Below are 6,106 nucleotides of genomic sequence, written 5' to 3'. Positions count from 1 at the left end.
TAGTCTTATCCACATCCTCAGGATGAGAGGCCACATGGGAAGATGTCACATCAAGACGTGACACATCAAGATGCAGCAACATAAAGTGAATTTCTTAGAGAAGCTTAATGTTATTTTCCACTGGATTGTCTTTTTCTTTAGAATTGTCTCTGTATTTAAGGTAGAGACTTGTGTTATATTTTGCAAATATTTTCTCTCCATTATGGTCCATCTTTTAACTTTGTTTATAATATCTTGTATGATACAGAAGTTGTGGTGTTTTTTTATCTCTCTCATTTTTTTGGTGCTCACATCTACTAAGGTTTTGGTTCTTAATTAAGATTCTTACCACTCAAAGGTTTAATCTTATTTTTTTTTCTTTAAAAAAATAAAAACAGTATAAGCAATTAGTGCAATATGGTGGTGACTGTAAGAGGAGAGAACTAAGAATTTTAAATAGTTGTCCCTATGGAGTGGTCTGGAAGTGAGGAGGGCCAGGCAAAGAACTGCTGCTTCCCTGTTGTGACTCTTTCCCTCACAGCCCAGCCTGAAAGTTACACTGATAAAGTATATCTTGAATCTGACCACTTACTACCCTCATTTCTACCACTAGCTGGCTCACTGGTATCCTGCTTCCACCCCTACCCCAGTTTCGGTTATCATTTCTATGAAATAAACCACTTCAAAGCCAATTTATTAAATCATAATTATGTGGTTTTCCTGAGCTGAAGGTGTTCCTCTGTTCATGTGATATTGCTGGGGCTGTGGACATCTGTGGGTTCGACTGGGCAGAATGTCCAGGTGGCTCACTCAACCTGGCTGGTCTCTGATGCTGGCAGTTGGGTGGGTCCTCAGCTGGAACTGTGGGCTATGGGCCTCAGTTATCTTCCATGTGGCTTCTCTGTGTGGCTTGGACTCAAGAGCAAGCATTCCAAGAGGAAGGAAGTAGAAGCTGACAGTCCTCTTAAGGCCTGGGCTTGGAAGTTCCATAACATCCCTTCCGGTCCCTGTTAATGGTCAAGGCTGTCAGGAGGCCAGCCCAGACTCAAGGGAAGTGGAGGGATCATTGGGGGGTCATCTTTGGAGACTAGCTACCATGATTCCCGCTTCAGGTAATTTTCCAGTTTCCACAGACATGCTTTGAAAACAAATAGACATTAGTCCTCTGCAGAAATCCACCAATAGCATCATTATGCTCACGATAGCTGTAACGTTAATGCCCTGCCTTACTTGGCCCCTGCCCAAGTCTGTACTTCAAGCCTCTGCTCTCCCCATACTGGTCTGTTTTCTCGGCACTCTTAACTTACCACCCCTTCAAGTGGGCTGGAAAGCCATTGCACTTGCTGTTCCATAGCCTAGAACAGTTTCCTTCCAGTCTTAAATTGGCTATTTCACTCTACTCACTGCTTTTACACTCTGGATAGCTGACATTTATTTTATTCGTGTTTTGGGTCTCCACTACAATGCAGGGTCTTTGCAGGCAGTGCCTTTCTCTGTCCGATCCTGGATTCACTCCCAGCACCTAGAGCAGCACCGACAACAGGGATGGCATACCATAAATATTCTATGGTTAACTAAATTTATTTTGCTAAATCTTGGGCATGTGTTGCATTGAAAAATATATGAATTAATTCCAAACTAGGAAAAACTACAGTGGTAATTAGCAGACAGATGCAATGATATACCAGTCTTACATACCCACTGGCAAGTATTTCTACCTTCCTAATAAAAGATAACAGCTGTTTTCCTGTGTGTACTATGGGGCAGCTGCTGTGGCAAGCCCAGCCTCTGACAGGTCTGTAACCAATCTGCCCTATGTATGCATGGAACTTGGGGAACTAATCAGACACACTCTGGGTAGAAGCCAGGGGAGTGCTGCCCTGGGCATTTTAATTTTAATCCATTTTGGTATCAGCTGTCCCTCATTATCTCACTGAATTTAATTAGAGGGCTGACTGAGAATCCCTAAACTATGGTTCTTAAGAAGCCAGTTTAGTCCAAGGTTGTCAACCATAGTGAACCCACATTTATCCAGGGAGCAGGTGCATGTTAAGGGCAGAATCTTAACAGACACACATCTCGTATGTGTCAAAGATAAATCTAAGTCCAAGACAAAATTAATAAAGCCTGTTCATAAACTTGCAGCATGAAAATCCTTCTCCCATCACCTTTGTTTTAGCAGGGGTTCAAAGATGTTAGGGAGTACTGAAATACTGACAGGCTCACTGGAAAATATCCTATTAGGGTGAGATTTGTGGAGTGAAGGAGAGGCTAACAGGTCTTCTAGTACATTTGGCCATCCAAGGTTAGCTGCAAAGAGGCAAGCAAGCAGTTTGGGGACATTTCAAAAGAGGAAGGGGTGGAGGATTTTTTGTGGCCAGTCATTTCCTGCAACAAGTGGGGGGTCAATGGAATGCCTTTTTGTAGTCAAACTGTCATCATAGTTAATAGGGGGGAGGGTGTGTGTAGCTACAGCAGCAGAAAGCTTCTCATATGACCATCAAACTTAAAATAATTACAATTTTAGAGTTGGAAGTTATCTTAAGTTCTTCTGGTCACTCTGACCCAACACCCATGCCCTAGCCATCACCCCAAGTCCATTCAACAAATGGAAAAACTCGGAAACAGGGTAATTTGATGTCTAAGCCTTAGCAGAGGTCAGAAGCAGAATTAGAAAATCTTCTTGAAACCTAGGACTGTGACTATAATCATCATGTTCAGAAATAAAAAAGGAAAAAAAATAAAAGTATCAATATAAGCCAGTTCCAGCCGGGCCCACTGGTGCCCCCACTTCTTTAATAATAGATCTCTGATCTCGTTCTGCAGCTCAGGGGCTCTGGGCTTTGGGGAGCCTGGGCCCTTCCCCATCCCTAGTGGGAAATGGAGGAGGTGTGTCTCAACTGGTCCAGATCAGTCAATTCTCCAGATTTAATTCTGGCCAATGAACATGAGGACAAAGTGGTGGGTGGGAGGGTGTCAGGAAACATTGTGTAAGACTTTGAAATAGGTTCCCCTCCTTCCCGATAACTGAGTGTTCCATCTAAGGAGGTGGACTCCTGGGTCATCTCTACTTTTCACTCTTTAAGCTATTTTACAATGATGTAAATTGAGGGCAACTGATAATCTAGTTGATTCCTGTCCAGTGAAAAGAAATGCAAATTGCATCCAGTGGAATGTTATTGATTATTGTTCTGTGGATACTGGACGATTTTGCCAGTTTTGTATCAATTTCATTTTTGCGTTCCTACTGGGATTATTATACAGCAGGTCCTTGAATAATGTGGTTTTGTTAAAACATTGATGAGGGGAAAAAAAATCGATTCCCAGCTGGGGCCACTGTCTGTGTGGAGGCTGCATACTCTCCCCATGTTTGTGTGGGTTTCCTCCCACATCCCAAGAGATGCATGTTAGGTGAATGGTGTCTAAATTACCCGAGTGTTTGTGTGGGTGTGTGGGAGAACGTCTTATCTAGGTGAAGTCCCACCTTGTGCTCTGAGCTGCCAGGAGGGGCTCTGACCACCAGGGACCTCTGAACTTGGTAAAGTGGGCTGGAAAATAATGATCCTACTTGTTTTTATTCATCTTTTTCTTTTTTTGTTATTTATTATTATTATTTATGCCTACAGCACCTGGCCTTCTTAGGTGGTCTCCCATCCAAGCACTAACTAGGCCTGACCCTGCTTAGCTTCCGAGATCAGACATCGGGCTTGTTCAGGGTGGCATGGCCGTAGACCACGGACTCTGGTTCCAATGGGGCGTGAACCCAGGACCTTCTGCGTGTAAAGCAGACGTGCTAACTGCTACACTATGGAACCACGTCCTATTCATCTTTCTTAAATATAAGTCTAGCTCACATGTATTTCAATGTTTAATGTTAAAAGTATTTTGAGTGTTTAGAAGTTTGGTGATGTTTTTGTGACCAGAAATGTGAAATAAGAATTTAACTCTTGCTTATATCAATAAACTATGGTATAATTGGTTTCATTACACTTCATTTTGCTTTAAGTTGTAGTTTCCCACAACCTATGGACAACATGAAGTGAGGGCTTACTGTATATTTTATTTGCTCTGTGTATTCTTCTTTGAACCAGAAAAAATGTCTTGCTGGTTCTCTCATTAATGAATTAATGAACTAAAATCTTTAACCTGTTCATTTTTGTATCTGAATTGTGATTTCAGTTAAAAAGTTTTATCTTTTAACAAGGTAGTTAAATAAATTCAGTACATTCACTTGATGTACTTACAGCCCTCTTAAAATAGTTATAAAGACCATATGGCAACATGGACTAATACTCTTGATAAAATATTAAGTGGGGAAAAAAGCAATAAAAAATCTGTACTAGGCTATGATCAAAGTTAAAAATTTTAAGTGTCTAGGATAAGAGTTGAAATGGAAAGAGAAAAAAATCAATGTCTGATTTGTTAGGGTGGTATGATAGACTCTGGAGATTTTTTTTAAATCCTGATTTGTTTTTATTCTGTTCTCTGTTATACATTAAACTTAAACAGAGGCCCTGTATGAGTTTTCTATTGCTGCTATAACAAATTAAAACAAAACAAAACAAAACAAAAAAACCAGTGGCTTAAAACAATACAAATTTATCATCTTATAGTTCTGGAGGTCAGAGTCCAAATTGAGTCTCACTGGGCTAAAACCAAAGTGTTGACAGGGCTGGTTCCTTCTGGAGGCCATAGAATTCATTCCCTTGCCTTTTCCAGCGTCTAGAGGCTGCCAGCATTCCTTGGCTCATAGTCCCTTTCCTCCATCTTCAAAACCAACAGCAAGGCATCTTCAGAACATCTTTTTGTACTTACATCTCTGATTCATTTAGGGACCTTTGTGATTACAATGGACTCATCCAAATAATCCATGATAATCTCTGGGTCCTTAAGGTAAATGCATCTGCAAATTCCCTTTTGCCATGTAAGGTAACATATTCACAGATTATAGGAATTAGGATGTGGCATCTGTGGGGGGCATGGTCCTGCCTCTCGAAGACCCCTGTTCCCAATCCATAGGATTTCTCCGAACTTAAGTTCAATGAGAACTAACAGCCTCCCTATGTTCCAGAGTGAAGGTACCACACTGAGTGCTGAGTGTAAGAGGACACAGCGTAGGTTCCCATTTAAATTAAATTCTGTAACAGGCAACACTATGGTAGAAAAAAATTAAAACAACTGTTGCCTCTGGCAGTGGGTGAGGGCTGGCTGGGAAAGGGGATAAGGAAACTGAGATGATGGCAATGATTCTATCTTGATACTGATAAATATTAATTCTAATAATATGTATTTAGGAGGAACTGTAGTGATGTCTGCCATTTATTCTAAAATGTGATATAAAAGGATGGATTGATAGAGGGACAGATAAATATGTGATAAACAGATATAGTAACATGTTTATGGTAGAAGCTGGGTGGTAGGTATGTGGGTGTTCACTGTAAGAATCATTTAACAATTTTTATAAAAGAATTTAGGAGAAAATAAGATATGACCCTGAAATATTACTCTAGTGACTTAAATAAAGGAATGGATTTAATGAAAAATCATTAAGCAAGTCCTTGAACAGCCTCTCTATTTAAAATCAAAGACTCTTCACCAGGGCAGTTTTGGAAAATGTCTAAAAAGGTATGGGAGCATTTGGGGTGGTCTTTGTAATGAGGAAAGAGAGGAGCATAACCAGCATATGCAGAACAGGGGCCCAGGAAGATACTGCAACCACCCAGCCTGTCCACATAGCAAAAGACCTCCGCACTAAATGTCATCGAGGAACACAAATTTAAAACCACATCTTCCCTTAGTAACTCTTCATCAATTCGCTGACAGCACACCTCTAACTGGGTTGTGGCTCATGTCTTGAGAGCTGGTTACATCTCCCAATTCTTGGTAACCCCAGAGAATCCAGCATAGTGTTCGACCCAGAGCACGTATTTAATAAACAAATGACGATGGGTGAGGGGGTGCTCCCTATGAACCCAGCCTGACCTGCAGGTAGTCCCCTCCAGGAGGGAAGATGCAAACCTAATGCTCCACCACCCAGAGGCCAACAGGACGGGATGTCCCTGCTGCTGCAGCTATTCTGCCAAGACACAAATCTCCAACACTGTACCCCACTGTCAGACCTCCAACC

General features: G+C 41.4%; 1 pseudogene; it reads right to left on the bottom strand.

The window, feature by feature from the left end:
- Window positions 1-3,596: 3,596 nt before the first annotated feature.
- Window positions 3,597-3,712, bottom strand: LOC111733609 (annotated as a pseudogene).
- Window positions 3,713-6,106: the final 2,394 nt, after the last annotated feature.

This window comes from Pteropus vampyrus, unplaced genomic scaffold (assembly GCF_000151845.1).
Source record: "Pteropus vampyrus isolate Shadow unplaced genomic scaffold, Pvam_2.0 Scaffold585, whole genome shotgun sequence".
Lineage (NCBI taxonomy): Eukaryota > Metazoa > Chordata > Mammalia > Chiroptera > Pteropodidae > Pteropus > Pteropus vampyrus.
The sequence above is the reverse complement of the archived record's forward strand: the minus strand, read 5'-3'. Positions and strand labels throughout refer to the sequence as shown.